The sequence below is a fragment of the Tachyglossus aculeatus genome, chromosome 6 (assembly GCF_015852505.1).
Source record: "Tachyglossus aculeatus isolate mTacAcu1 chromosome 6, mTacAcu1.pri, whole genome shotgun sequence".
NCBI classification, from domain to species: Eukaryota; Metazoa; Chordata; class Mammalia; order Monotremata; family Tachyglossidae; genus Tachyglossus; species Tachyglossus aculeatus.
The window spans coordinates 52,639,207-52,655,514 of record NC_052071.1 but is presented as its reverse complement, the minus strand read 5'-3'; the positions used below and the strand labels follow the sequence as shown (position 1 = coordinate 52,655,514).

Below are 16,308 nucleotides of genomic sequence, written 5' to 3'. Positions count from 1 at the left end.
TGGGAGATCTGGGTTCCATCCCCAATCTTCCACAGGAGTGCTGTGTGACCCTGGACAAGTCGCTTAACTTCTCAGTGCCTCCTCCGTAAAGTAGGGATAAAATACCTACTCCCCCTTCTGCCTGGACTGTGGAATCTTGTGCAAGACAGGGAATATGTCAGATTTTATTTTCTGATATCTCCCCCAGAATCTTATCTACAATAAATGAAGAGAAGTCATGGTCATGGGTTCAAATCCCGGCTCCGCCAATTGTCAGTTGTGTGACTTTGGGCCTGGGCCTGATTACCAGGGAAGCAGCATGGCTCAGTGGAAAGAGCACAGGCTTTGGGGTCAGGGGTCATGGGTTCAAATCCCGACTCCGCCAATTGTCAGCTGTGTGACTTTGGGCAAGTCACTTCACTTCTCTGTGCCTCAGTTACCTCATCTGTAAAATGGGGATTAAGACTGTGAGCCCCCCATGGGACAATCTGATTACCTTGTAACCTCCCCAGTGCTTAGTACAGTGCTTTGCACATAGTAAGCACTTTATAAATGCCATTATTATTATTATTACCTTGTAACCTTGTAAATGCTATTATTATTATTATTATTATTATTATTATTATTATTACCTTGTAACCTCCCCAGCGCTTAGAATCGTGCTTTTCATGTAGTAAGTGCTTAATAAATGCCGTTATTATTATTATTATAAGTTGTGTGACCTAGTGGATAGAGCATAGGTCTGGAGTCACAAGGTCATGGCTTCTATTCCTGGCTCTGCCACTTGGCTGCTGGGCAACCTTGGGCAAATCACTCCACTTCTCTGGAGCTCAGTTACCTCATCTATAAAATGGGTACTGAGATTGTGAGCCCCATGTGGGACAGGGACTCTGTCCATCTCAATTTGCTTGGATCCATCCCAGGGCTTAATGCAGTGCCTGGAGCATAGAGCTGAACAAAAACCATCATTAATTAATTAAATGCAATAAACCCCATACTTTATTGATTAGTAAAGCACTACCTTCTCTAGTTTCCTGAAAACACAAGTGGGAGGTGGGTTTGGACACTGTATACATCTAAGCACCTTTTTGAAATTCCAGGTGCTGTGATAGCCTTAGATAAATGTTTCTCTGTGGGAGAGGGTTACTTGCTTATTGGTGTGACATTTTAAAAATCGGAAACATGCATATAGACAGAGTTAAAAGAAAAACTCAATTAAAAAATGTAATTATCATATTTGTTATTGAATATAAATGGGGTTGGTTTGCGGCCAAAGGCTAAATACACTCCTCACTCTCGGCTTCAAGGCTCCCCATCACCTCGCCCCCTCCTACCTCACCTCCCTTCTCTCCTTCTCCAGCCCAGCCCGCACCCTCCGCTCCTCTGCCGCCGCTAACCTCCTCACTGTACCTCATTCTCTCCTGTCCCACCATCAACCCCCGGACCACATCCTCCCCTGGCCTGGAATGCCCTCCCTCCGCACATCTGCCAAGCTACTTCTCTCATCCACCAAACTAGCTCTCTTCCTCCCTTCAAAGCCCTACTGAGAGCTCAGCTCCTCCAGGAGGCCTTCCCAGACTGAGCCCTCTTTTTAGCCTCCTCCTTCCCCTCCCCACAGCACCTGTATATATGTTTATACAGATTTATTACTCTATATTACTTGTACATATTTACTATTCAATTTATGTTGTTAATAATGTACATGTAGCTTTATTTCTATTTATTCTGATGACTTGACACCCGTCCACATGTTTTGTTTTGTTGTCTGCCTCCACTTTCTAGACTGTGAGCCCATTGTTGGGTAGGGACCATCTCTATATGTTGCCAACTTGTACTTCCCAAGCGCTTAGTACAGTGCTCTGCACACAGTAAGTGCTCAATAAATACGATTCATTCATTCATTCAATTGAATGAATGAACGATTGAATGAATGAATGAATACACACAAACACCCACTCACACACCCCTTCATCTTCAGCCGAGAGCTTAACCCTGCACACGTTCAGATTTACATGCGTTTATACTTGTCTTCTATTGGCCCTTGTCCATTCCCTGTCACATGATGATGATGATGATGATTGTATTTGTTAAGTGCTTACTATGTGCCAAGCACTGTTCTAAGCACTGGAGGGGGTACGAGGTGATCAGGTTGTCCCATGTGGGGCTCACAGTCTTAATTCCCATTTTACAGATGAGGGAACTGAGGCCCAGAGAAGTGAAGTGAGTTGCCCAAAGTCACCCAGCTGACAAGTGGCAGAGCCAGGATTAGAACCCATGACCTCTGACTCCCAAGCCTGTGCTCTTTCCACTGAGCCACACTGCTTCTCTAATGATCACAGTTGGACTATTTTAGCAGCCTCTTCGTTGGTTCCCGTACCTCCAACCTTTCCCCACTTGCGTCTCCGCAACACACCACTACATGTGCACCATCTTCCTGAAGTGTCACTCAACCCCCACACCTTTATAGTCCTCAAATCCTCCAGTGTCCACCCATCAGCCTCTGTTTGGAGAAGAAGCTATCTCCCCTGGGCTTGAGGGTCCTCTACCAACTTTCATCATCTGACAGATCGGCTCTCTTCACTCCCCAGTCTCCATCTCATGCCTTTTCCTCTTCCATAGCTCACCTACAAATCATGCCTTGCTCTCGCCTCTCCCACCCTACCCTTGCTCCCTCACCAAAACTCTCCCCTCCAAAATTTTTCCACATTCATTCAATCAATCATATTTATTGAGCACTTACTGTGTGCAGAACACTGTACATTCACTTGGAAAGTACAATTCAGCAACAAATAGAGACAATCCCTGCACAACAATGGGCCCGCAGTCCACAGCAGACTTCTCCCCATTTTTCAAATCCTCTGAAATCTCCCCTTTCCCAGGAAGCCTTCAAGCCTTCCTGGACAAATTCACACCACCCTAAGTGGTTCAACCTAATCTTACCCTTTGCACTTTGATATTTGATTCCTATCTCGTGTACTTATTATATGTTCATTTATGGATTTATCTGTATATTCAAATATTTATTTATATACTCCATCCTAATATACTCCTCCTGGTCCCACTATTTGTAAATCTTTTTTTTTTTTTTTGCCTGTCCACCCCATTTGATTGCAAATGACAAGAGGGTAGTGATTGTGCAGTACAGTGCCTTTCACAAAATAAGCGCTTAACAAATACCATAGTTACTATTATCAGTATCTTGCTTTTGGTGTACTCTCCTAAGCACTTAGTACAGTGCATCACATGAGCTCAGTATATTTGGTGGATGACACCTCCATGAAGGCAAGTCAACTCCACACTTTTCCACCCAGCACTATACTAAGTGTTTGAGAGAGTACAATTTAACAGAGTTGGTTTCCCTTCTATCCCAGACATGTTCCATCTATTGTCATTGAAACAATCCAGTCAGTTTTCTTATTTAGTGGGGTGCAAGCTCATTGAGGGCAGGGAATGTGTCTGTTTATTGTTGTATTGTACTCTCCCAAGTGCTTAGTACAGTGCTCTGCACACAGTAAGTGCTCAATAAATACAATTGAATTAATGCAACTGAGCAATTCCCACAGGGAGTTAAGACGAAATAAAAATGCATCTCCATGGCTCTAAACACGGAACCTCCTTCGGTGATTTTTAATGGGTACTCATTTGATCACAGAAATTGGGTAGAAATGATTAATAGTTTGATTAGAATGAATGGGTGGTTTTTTTCCGACGCACCCAAAAGATGCTCTCTCATTGGGGAATGTAAGCAAATAGTCACTCAAGAGTGGGGTTTGCATAATTCTGTCATTAGCATTTTATTTTCACCCGATAATTGGCAGGAAAGGAAATCAGTCCTGATGATATTGCTCTAGCGCAGATGTGACACCAAAATTAGCTTTGGGTAGGTTTCTTCCTTCAAGAAAAAAGTCATTCTCTCTGGACTCCATCATTCCTGTGACATTTGAATTGATTGTGGGCTCCTTAGGGCATTTTGAATCGTGTTTGGGAAAACAGACAGGATGGAAAGCAACAGTGAGATTTCTGCAAGAGAAAACCCTATTAGTATTATGTTTGTCAATTATACATTCAATGTCCTTCGGCAGAGTTGATAAAAACTCACTAAGGAGAAGGAGAAAGAATCTCAAAGCATTGGAGAAATGAGTGAGAAGGTTGAAATAGAAGTTAAATCACCGTTCATTGCAGTTAAAACCAAATAATCAGCTTTTAAGCTGAAAAACATCACCTAATGCTGGGTAAGCAAGACAACAATCGATTCAAGAAAGGATATGTCCTCTTTAAGGCAGTCACGTAAAACGAAAGCTCTTGAGGGAAGATCAAGAGAATTAGAGAAATTGTTACAGAAATAAAAGGAAGGATTTTCCACACTGTCCATTTAAGCAGACACTGACCCAACTGTTGAACGTATTTCATATGTGTCCCAGAAATACCTACTCTGTACTGGAAGCTTCACAGAAAATCTGTGAAAAGAACTAAAACAAGATTAGGTACAAGGCTGTAAGGGGCTGTGGGAAGTATTACTGGTGATGGAGCATACAATAGAAAGGGATGTACAGCACGGATTTGGGGAAGCAATTAATGGGAATGGCAATTAGACCTCCAATTGGACTTGGGTAATTGAAGTTCTCCACTGGATTGCAAGCTCCCTGAGGGCCCAGATCATATCTATTTACTTTAATGTGTTTTCCCAAGCCCTTACTACTGTACTCTGTAGACAGTTGGTACTCAATATGTATTATTCACTCATTCATTCAGTCATATTTATTGAGAACTTACTGTGTGCAGAGCAGTGTACTAAGCGCTTGGGAAGTTCAAGTTGGCAACATAGAGAGATGGTCCCTACCCAACTTCGGGCTCACAGTCTAGAAGGGGGAGACAGACAACAGAACAAAACATGTGGACAGGTGTCATCAGAATAAATAGAAATAAAGCTAGATGCACATCATTAACAAAATAAATAGAATAGTAAATATGTACAAGTAAAATAAATAGAGTAATAAATCTGTACAAATGTATATACAGGCGCTGTGGGGAGGGGAAGGAGGTAGGGTGGGGGGGATGGGGAGGAGGAGAGGAAAAAGAGGGCTCAGTCTGGGAAGGCCTCCTGGAAAAGGTGAACTATCAGTAGGGCTTTGAAAGGAGGAAGAGAGCTAACTTTCTTCCTTTATTCTTTATTATTCTTTAAGACTAAACTGGAAGCCTCATTGTGGGCAGGGAATGTGCCCATTATGTTGTTGCATTGCACTCTCCCAAGTGCTTTATACAGTGCTCTGCACATAGTAAGCACTCAATAAACACGATTTTTTAAAATGTTATTTGTTAAACACATACTATGTGTCAGTCATTGTACTGAAGCACTGGGTTAGATAAGCAGTGTGGCTCAGTGGAAAGAGCACGGGCTTTGGAGTCAGAGGTCATGGGGTCAAATCCTGGCTCTGCAATTGCCAGCCGTGTGACTTTGGGCAGGTCACAACTTCTCTTTGCCTCAGTGACCTCATCTGTAAAATGGGGATGAAGACTGTGAGCCTCCCGTGGGACAACCTGATCACCTTGTAACCTCCCCAGCACTTAGAACAGTGCTTTACACATAGTAAGCACTTAATAAATGCTATTATTATTATTATTATTATTATTATTATTATTATTATTATTATACAAGCTAATCAGCTTGGACATAGAGAATGTCCCAATATGGGGATCACCGTCTTAATCCCCAATTTACAGATGAGATAACTGAGGCACAGAGAAGTTAAATGAATTGTCCAAGATCGCACAGCAGACAAGCAGAAGAGCTGGGATTAGGATTTCCATAGTTGTTTCAGGGATCCCAGAATGAGGGTTCAATTTACCCCAACAATTTGTTGCTGCAACTGTTTATATTGATTGTTCGTTATCACTATTATTAAGTCTAGATTATAAGCTTGCTGTGGCAGGGAATGTTTCTGTTATATTGATATATTGTCCTCTCCCAAAGGCTTAGTCCAGTGCTCTGCACACTGCAAGCACTCAAATTTGATTGATTGATTGAACTGTTATCTATGGCTGAATCAAGTATGGCAGTGTTAAAAATTTTGCCATTCTATTGGAACGTGAATATTTGAATGATGACCTTCCTACTAAACCTAAATTAGGCCAAAACTAAACAGCTATTCAATGCCTCCACTTTCTGAGTGCTCACAAATTTTTCCTGGGTATTTTACTCTGCATTTAAGAAGGTATAAGTTAGTAGCTCATCAAAAATAGCAAATTAATTACAGGATAAACAGTTCACTCAGCTATTTTATGGATAAACAACAATCTACAGAATTTGAGGCATCACCAATTTATAAAGTACAACTTATTAATGAATGTAAGCAGAAAAAAACGGAAGGTTGAATGCAACCTATTACATAGCAGGTACTTCAACATTTTGTTTAAGATCCAATCTCAAGTATCTTCATTTTGCTCTATATCCAACTTTTTCTCACGTGTTTCTTACTCTGAAACCATTTTGGAGACATGCTGAATCATTCCCTTCCTTTTTACAATCATGTACAAATGTGAGTCTTGTGAAATAAGTCATTTTTGTCACTTTCTTCTAATAGCCTCATCAGTTGTCTTTCCAAGGATTTCAATATTCAAGATATGTACTCTCTTTTATCTAGCAATCAATTTTATTGTAGGGTCAGTTTCATTAAAATTGTATTAAAATGTGAAATGTAATCGTGATAGCCTTCCAAGTATGAATAAATTGTTGATTTAATCCAAAGTATTCTTCAAACACGAACCTATTTAGAAGTAGATGCAACAAAAATTCATTCTTTGTGGCTCAACATTTGCATTATGAAAGCCATTAAATATCTGGTCAAGGATTGTAAAGCCTTTTTTACAAGTGGAATTTAAATTGAAATTGCCAGTAAAGTCATAGGGTTTCTAGAAAAGAAAAAAAAAGAAAAAGTGAGAGCTGCAAAGCCTTTCCTTATAGTTTATTGTCCCGTAAATTAAAAAAAAAAAGTACTTTCCAATTGGAATAAGATATATTTACAATATTCAGCAGAATATTCTCCGTTTCCTTAAATTTTCCCTTTCTTCCAGTTGAATTAAAATAACTATGTTTTCTCTCAAAGTTAGACCTGCTCCCAACCTTCCAGTCTATGTAGTCTCACAGCTACATCTCAAACGAAATCTTAGCAGGAAAATCTGGACCAGACAAGAGGGCAAAAGCCAGGAGGAGAGGGAGGGAGACTTCTTTCCACCATGGCCAAGTGAAACAACCCATAACTACATCCCTGTCCCGCCCCCGCCACTCAAGTTCCCTTCTCCCAACATGTTCTGAGTATGCAGGTCCACGGGGATATAAGCTGCAGTTAAAGACCCTTGGGGTCCTCCACACAGGACAGTAAACTCTGTCACCTCCCTGGAATCCTGCACCAGTTTGCTTCTAGCCAGCAAGGAGATTCCCAACCTCTCTGGCTTGCTATCACATGGGAGAGAAAGATCAAAACACTGGTGCCTTAAGGCCTTCCTGGGGCTGGCAGTTTAATAATAATAATAATAATAATGTTGGTATTTGTTAAGCGCTTACTATGTGCAAAGCACTGTTCTAAGCGCTGGGGTAGATACAAGGTAATCAGGTTGTCCCATGTGGGGCTCACAGTCTTAATCCCCATTTTACAGATGAGGAAACTGAGGCCCAGAGAAGTTAAGTGACTTGCCCAAAGTCACACAGCTGACAAGTGCCAGAGCCGGGATTTGAACCCATGACCTCTGACTCCAAAGCCCAGGCTCTTTCCACTGAGCCACGCTGCTTCTCTTTGCTGCTTTTCTGTAACAAGGGTTGTGCCTTGGTCTCTGAACCAAGAGGAGCCTGAAATTCTGCTCCTCTACCACAGAGCCCGACTAATTTTTGCTTTTACTTTGTGTATTTGTCATCCTTCACTATGTTACTGTGGTGTTTTATTGTTTCATCACATCTTACATGCCTGCCTGCAGTCCCTTCTTCCTCAATATATTCTCAAATTGCCAGCCCCTTGAGGACTAGGATCCATATCTAATTCTCACCTATGTACCTTTCCAAGCATTTAGTACAGTGTTCTGTATATAGAAAGCCCATAATAGGTTATTACCACTACTCATTCATTCATTCATTCAATCATATTTATTGAGCGCTTACTGTGTGCAGAGCACTGTACTAAGCTCTTGGGAAGTACAAGTTGGCAACAGATAGAGATGGTCCCTACCCAACAACAGGCTCACAGTCTAGAAGAGGGAGACAGACAACAAAAGAGAAGCAGTGTGGCTCAGTAGAAAGAGCACTGGCTTGGGAGTCAGAGGTCATGGCTTCTAATCCCAGCTCTGCCATTTATCGGCTGTGTGACTTTGGGCAAGTCACTTAACTTCTCTGTGCCTCAGTAACCTCGTCTGTAAAATGGGGATTAAGATTGTGAGCCCCACGTGGGACAACCTGATCACCTTGTATCCCCCCAGAGCTTAGAAAAGTGCTTTGCACATAGTAAGCGCCTAACAAGTACCATCATTATTATTATTAAAACAAAACATGTAGACAGGTGTCAAAACCATCAGAATAGATAGAATTATGGCTATATACACATCATTAATAAAATAAAGTAGTAAATACGTATAAGTAAAATAGAGTAATAAATCTGTACAAATATATACAAGTGCCGTGGGGAGGGGAAGGAGGTAGGGCGGGGGGCGATGGAGAGGAGGGAAAAAGGGAGCTCAGTCTGGGAAGGCTTCCTGGAGGAGGTGAGCTCTCACTGGGGCTTTGAAGGGAGGAAGGGAGCTAGTTTGGCGGATGTGTGGAGAGAAGGCATTCCAGGCCAGGGGAAGGACATGGGCCAGGGGTCGGCGGTGGGACAGGTGAGAACGAGGCCCATTGAGGAGGTTAGCGGCAGAGGAGCGGAGAGCTCTTACTGTGTGCAGAGCATTCTACTAGGCACTTGAGAGAGTACACTATAACACTAAGTAGACACATTCCCTTTAGAGTGGGAGACAGACATTAATATTTTAAAAATTACATAATACAATATAAATAAATTACACTACTACTACTACATCCCTCTGACCAAGTGGATAGACCCCAGGCCAAGAAGTCAGAAGTACTTGGGTTCTAATCCTGGCTCCGTCACTTGTCTGCAATGTGACCTTAGGCAAATCACTTAACTTTTCTTAGTTGGATTTGGACTCTGCCCAGCCTGATTAACTTATAACTACCCCAACTCTAAGAACAGTGGCTAACACATAGTAAGTGTTTAATAAATAATATTATCATTATTGTTAGAGTTATGATCATTCAGTCTCCTTGCAAATGAAGGGAGAATTGAGCCCATGCTATTATGTAGGGCTACACCTGCCAGCTCATCACCCCTTAACTGCTAGACTTCCACCACTCCCTCCTCTCCCACTCACCCCTTTAAGGCTCCCCCAACTAAATTCATTCATTCAATCACATTTATTGAGTGCTTACTGCCTGCAAAGCACGGTTCAAAGCAATGGGGAGAGTAAAATATAATAGCAGACACATCCCTGCCCACAATGAGCTCACTGTCAAGCTCAAAGCACATTTTTGGCATGCCTTATGTAGAAATGTCTACTGTGAACAACTATTTTGTTTCTGCCCTATTGACAAATGGATGTCACATTTCCTTTCACAACTCAGTAACTAAATGGGTTTTTTTAATGTGAGGGGAAATACGCTATGAGCAGAACAACAAACTTTAAACTCATTGAGTTAGCACTTTAAGAATCATCGAAGAATTATTGCTGTAAACAATGTTTTTTAAATGGTCTCATTCAGATGTCTATTAACCAGATAATAAATCTTGTTGCCATGGTAAAGGAGAAAAGCTAGAACACATAAGTGAACAAGTAAATCAGATACTATTTGAGCCCACTTAAATCCAGCATCCAATCAAAAAATGCAAGTTCATAAACTTGAAAATGTGAAATCTTAAAATAGCAGTAATGAATATTGTAAAATACTTTTCTTTTGGATCAAATAATGACTGCAGTTATGCTAACTTTTATTAAAGCAATACTTCTTAATGGCATCATACTGCTGATCTTAACATTTTAGGAATTTCCTAAAACGTTGGTTCAGAAAAATAGGTATAAGTAACCTAGATATTTATTGAACTATTAGAAATGTAGATAGTCGGTAATACCAAAATATTTTAATATAGACGAACATCAGTACAGTGAGAGCAGAAATATAGGCATATTGGATAAAAGTGAAGGTTTTAAAAGGAAATATATCAATCAATCCTATTTGAGAGCTTACTGGGTGGACCTGTACTGATAGCTTGGGAGAGTACAGAATAACCGAGTTGGTCGACACATTCCCTGCTTCTGCATACAAAGCAATAACAATTTTTGGAAGAGGATGGATGCGTCAATTTACTGAACCAATATTAAGACCTTTGTTTGAGTGCAACATGGCCTAGTGGATAGACCACGGGCCTGGGAGTGAGAAAGACGTGGGTTTCAACCTCAGCTCCATCTCTCCGTCTGCTGTGTAGCCTTGGGCAAATCACTTAACTTCTCTGGGTCTCAATTACAACATCTGTAAAATTCAATTGTACTTACTGAGCACTTACTGTGTGCAAAGCACTATGCTAAGAGCTTGGGAGAGTACAATATAACAACAAATAAACACATTCCTGCCCACAGGTGAGCCCCATGTGGGAAAGAGACTGTGTCCAACCTGATTGACTTTTATCTACCCCAGCACATAGAACAATGCTTGGTACATAGGAAGCATTTAACAAGTACCATTATTATCATTTTAGTAATTGTAATAACAATCATGATCATTATTCTAATCCTAACTTCACCACTTGCCTACTGTTTGACCTTGCGGAGGTCACTTAACTTCTCTGGACCTCAGTTACCTCATTTGTAAAATGAGGATTAAGACTGTGAGTTCCTTGTGGTACAGAGGCTGTGTCCAACCTGATTACCTTGTTTCTACTCCAGTACCTCAGAGAAGCAGGATGGTTTAGTGGAAAAAGCCCGAGTTTGGGAATCAGAGGACGTGGGTTCTAATCCAGGCTCTGCCACTTTTCTGCTCTGTGACCTTGGGCAAGCCAATTAACATCTCTGTGCCTCAGTTACCTTATCTGTAAAATGGGGATTAAGACTGAGCCTCACGTGGGACGACCTGATTACCTTGTATCTACCCCAGCACATAGAACAGTGCCTGGTATGTAGTAAGCCCTTAACAAATACCATCGTTATTATTAATCATTCATTCGATGGCATTTATTAAGCATTTACTGTGTGCAGAGCTCTGTACTACACACTTGGGAGAGTACATTACAACAATAAACAGATATATTCCCTGCCCACAGTGAGTTTACAGCCTAGAGGAGTTTGGGGGACAGTCCTGATGGGGCAACTGGGAAGAGTACCAACTTCAAAGTTGATGGTGGTAGGAGAGCCTTATGGAGGACTTTTAGCTTCTTTAGCTAAAAGCCTTATGGAGGACTTTAGCTTCTTTTTCCTCTTTCACATTGCCTGCCATGCCTGGGCAGAAATCATGTCTATCAACACTTCGGTACTCTGCAAAGTGCTTTATATGGTGCTGTGCACACAATAAGTTCTCGATTAATATCACTGATTTACTGATGGCCGTCACTGCCCTAGCCAAGATTCTGCCTGTTGCATCTTTGTTCCCCCATAACCAGCAACTGCTATTGCACGGATTCCTTCAGGCCCTGAGTTTCTTAGAATGAGTCACCAAGTTAACCAATTATCTACATAAGCTTTTTCAGTGAAACCTGTGGGAAGCAATAAATGTTAGGTTTGATCTTATCCATGAATGTCTGGAATATGTTACAGAACTTAGGAGGACACGTTTATCTTAAAAAAAATTCCATTTCTGATAACGTAATTATTTTCTCCAGTCACTTCTCATAAATGCTTATCCTACCGTTCAAATGCCACTTAACATCATATTGGACTTAATTCTCCCTGCCCACATCTGACATTTGCACCACATTACTACTGAAATTGGTGTTTCACATTCTGTAGTAGGTTCTCGCCCACTGGCTTCTTTCAGGGAACTGATGAAATTTCTTCCCCTCAGGAAGGAAAACAGGCCGATGAAGCTGAGTCAAGAAGCATCTCTGAAAGAAAGGGGTAGTACTATTATTTCTAAAATACCAGGATACCCTGAGGCTTAATCTTTGTGCATCGGGAATAGAGATATAAGTCTGAGTTCCAAATATTAAGTATAGAACAAGAAGGACAAATCGTAATACCTAGTGGGATCTTACAAGTTCTGAACAGAACAGGGAAGACATAATGGAAGAAAAATGAAGAAACTGCCAAAAGTTAAACTGCTTACCTAGCCATGCTAGAGATGTAGGAAAAAAAAACAACTGCCAGAACTAACAAATATTCGTTCACAATCAAAATGATGTGTTAATCAGCATTAGCGTGTTAATGGGATAATTCATTTCTCTGGGACACTGACATTTATAACCGCAAACAGTTCAGAAGGCAAAAGCAGGGAAGGAATAAAGCTTCAGTTTCAAGAAATAGATGTGGTTCTTCTCCAAAGCAAACACAAAATGTGGAATGTCATCAAGAATTTAGGGGAAAATGGAAGAAGATGAAAGATAATTGAAACTGTGAGGGCCCTCACTGTTCCAAATCAGGTGAAAAAAATTCTAAAATATTTAGGGGTAGTTGACTGAATTTTCCCAACCAGAGAATCAATCAATCAATGAGATTTATTGAGCACTTACTAGTGGAGAGCACTGTACTAAGCACTTGGACAAATTCAATACAACAGAATTAGCAGACACATTCCCTGCTCATAATGAGCTCTTATTCTGCTGGGAATCTCATTACAGTGATGGATGATGGCAGATGGAAGTGACAGCCTTTCTACAAGAGGATATATGTACTAAGATAGCTTTCGGTAGTTTGGTTTGTTTGTTTGTTTTTGTTTTAAGGTATTTGTTGAGCACACTGTACAAAATGCTGGGGTAAACACAAGCTAATCAGGTTGGACATAGTCTCTGTCCCACATGGGCTCACAGTCTTAATCCCCATGTTACAGATGAGGTAACTGAAGCACAGAGAAGCAAAGTGACTTGCCCAAGGTCACACCACAGATAAGTGGCAGAGCTGGGTTATTGGATTCAGAACTGCCAACGAGGTCCTTGGAAGGGTTGATTTGGGGGTTTTCAGAAGGAGTGGCAAACACAAATGAAGTTTGGCACTACTTACATAGTGAGGCCATATGTGGTATCTCTAATGTATTACCTTAGAACCACCCCAATCAATCAATCAATCAATCGTATTTATTGAGCGCTTACTGTGTGCAGAGCACTGTACTAAGCGCTTGGGAAGTACAAGTTTGCAACATATAGAGACAGTCCCTACCCAACAGTTGGCTCACAGTCTAAAAGACTAAACCCCAGGGTTTAGTACAGTAAGCATCTAAAAAATGTCATTAGTTCCACGGTGAAAGAAGCAGCATAGCCTAGTGGATGGAGTACAGGCCTGGGAGACAAATGACCTCAGTTCTAATCCCAGATCTGCCACTTATCTGCTGTGTGACCTTGGGTAAGTCACTTCGCTTATCTGTGCCTCAATTCCCTCACTTGTAAAAGGAGGATTAAGACTGTGAGCCCCATGTGGGACAGGGACTCTGTCCAACCCAATTTGTTTGTATCTATCCCAGCACTCAGTAGGGTGCCTAGCACACAATAGGTACTTAACCACAATTATTATTACTAGTAGTAGTAATAGTAGTAGTAGCATTAAAATCAGGCAGCAGACATACAATAGACTATTCTCTTCCCCCGGTCTATTTTGATTTGTTTTCCATAAGAGTCAGTGTTTACCATGAATTAATTTGTTTACCATTTTCTTTAAACATACTAACAGCTTAAACGTTGGGCTAACGGAATTTGGTGAGTGAGGGTGGCGTGGGCTGTTCTCTCTGCTCCTTTATTTTCCGCATTCCCCACTTGCGTTTGCCCAGTTTCTTGTGCTTCATCTTCACTTCATGTCTTTAATGTGCCATGGCTTAGTACTTACACACTTAGTACAGTTCTCTATACACAGTACATGCTCAATAAATATGATTTAATGAACGAAAGTGGCTGGGGGACAGGAGAGGAGGGAGAGTTGCGCAGCGAGAAGGTGGCTGAGGGGGAATGCTGGGCTCTAAGGATCTTTTCAAGGGCCTTCTTTAAAGCACTCGCTGGACTCCGGACACTGTACCAAGCGCTGGGAAACATTCAAGTGAAATAAGCTGGGCACATTGTAGTCTATAGCCCCCAAGGGGTGCACAGGAGTCTCCATTCTATAGATGAGGCTACTGAGGTACAGAAATGGACTTGCCCGAGGTCACCTAGTAGACAAAGGGTCAAAGGGTGGAACTTGTTTTGTTGTCTGTCTCCTCCCTTCTAGACTGTGAGCTTGTTGCTGGGTAGGGATTGTCTCTATCTGTTGCCGAATTATATTTTCCAAGCGCTTAGTACCGTGCTCTGCACACAGTAAGCGCTCAATAAATACGATCGAATGAATGAATGACTGAATACTCCAAAAGAGTAAGGGTTAGTACTTGAGGGCACAATAACTCAAATGTTTACCATCCAGTACAAATCTAGTTGGCCTGATTCTCAAAATCTTTTTGAGGCAGAATTAAATTGCATAAGTAGGCATCACTTATGGTACGGTCCTCACTCAAGGTTTTCCTGAAAGGGCTTGGGTGCCACCACTCTAATTTCCCTGCATTGCAGTAGGTAATTGGACTCACTGTTCCATGGTTTTCTTTGGATTCCCCTTTTTCTGCTATTCTCTTCCAGAGAAGGGGTTCAAAAAGGCTAGGTTCAAATCAATTGAGGGAACTTAAAGAAATATTACTTATGTCCAGGGATGCCACTTGAAAGCATGGGATTTTATCAGGTAGATGTTACTTGTCTCATGCCGTCGAGTCGTTTCTGACCCATAGTGACACCACAGACGCATCTCTCCCTGAATGCCCTGCTCTCCATCTGTAATCGTTCTGGTAGTGGATCCATAGCGTTTTCTTGGTAAAAATATGGAAGTTGTTTACCACTACCTCCTTCCGAGCAGTAAACTTGAGTCTCCAGCCTCGGCTCTCTCCCATGCTGCTGCTGCCCAGCATGGGTGAGTTTTGACTTGTAGCAGATTGCCTTCCACTCGCTAGCCACTGGCCAAGCTAGGAATGGAATGGGTAGGCCTCTGCTTGACTCTCCCTACTGGAGCTGAGACTGGTAAAGGACTGAAAACTCTCCAGGTGCAACCCTGAGAGGGGAGGTGTTACTAGAAACTGAATATTAGCAAGGGCAGGGAATGTGTCTGTTTATTCTTTCATAGTATTTTGTCTGTATTGTATATGTACACATATATGTAGATTAGATTACATATAGAATAAATACATATACATATATACATACATATACAAGTATATATTTCCTTTCCCCCTCCTTCTCCTCTCCATCCCCCCCGCCTTACCTCCTTCCCTTCCCCACAGCACCTGTATATATGTATATATGTTTGTACGTATTTATTACTCTATTTATTTATTTATTTATTTTACTTGTACATGTCTATTCTATTTATTTCATTTTGTTAATATGTTTTGTTTTGTTCTCTGTCTCCCCCTTCTAGACTGTGAGCCCACTGTTGGGTGGGGATCGTCTCTATATGTTGCCAACTTGTACTTCCCAAGCGCTTAGTACAGTGCTCTGCACACAGTAAGCACTCAATAAATACTATTGATTGATTGATTGATATACTATACTGTTCCAGCACTTAGTACTGTGCTCTGCATACAGTAAATGGTCAATAAATAAGACTGACTGATTAGTAGATTCAAGTTTGTATGCACAACTCAAAGGGGACAGAACCATGTTTTTAGTGTACTGTGTCACTGACACTTGAAGACACTTACAGTTTAAAGTGAATACTCTTGAAAATTCCCCAAAGAATCCCCATTTTGGGATTCCAGCAACCTTGCTTGGTAGAATGAAGGGTTTCATTGAAAAATGGGAAAAGTCCTTAGTAGATGGCCAGTAATGCCTCTAAGATGGAAGAATGGTGAGTGGTACTGGCGTTTCGTGAATTCATTCCATCCTTTATCATCTCAATCACCGTTCACTCTTAGTTCCTTTGCACGGCCCTCCTCCAACTGGTATCTATGCTTTTCATTTGGGCTGATAGTGATCGTAAGACAAATCTTCCAAGGTCAGTTACTGTTTCACTCTAAATCCCTGAAATCCTTCATAAACTTCCAGTGAATTAAAATCTCCTTCGTATTTTTACCTGGATAAAAATTTGCAAGAT

General features: G+C 41.3%; 1 non-coding gene across 1 annotated transcript; it reads right to left on the bottom strand.

The window, feature by feature from the left end:
- Positions 1–15,139: 15,139 nt before the first annotated feature.
- LOC119930175 lies at positions 15,140–15,277 on the bottom strand. Its single transcript, XR_005451663.1, has one exon. It is a non-coding gene; the product is annotated as a small nucleolar RNA SNORA7 (small nucleolar RNA).
- Between the last annotated feature and the right edge of the window lie 1,031 nt (positions 15,278–16,308).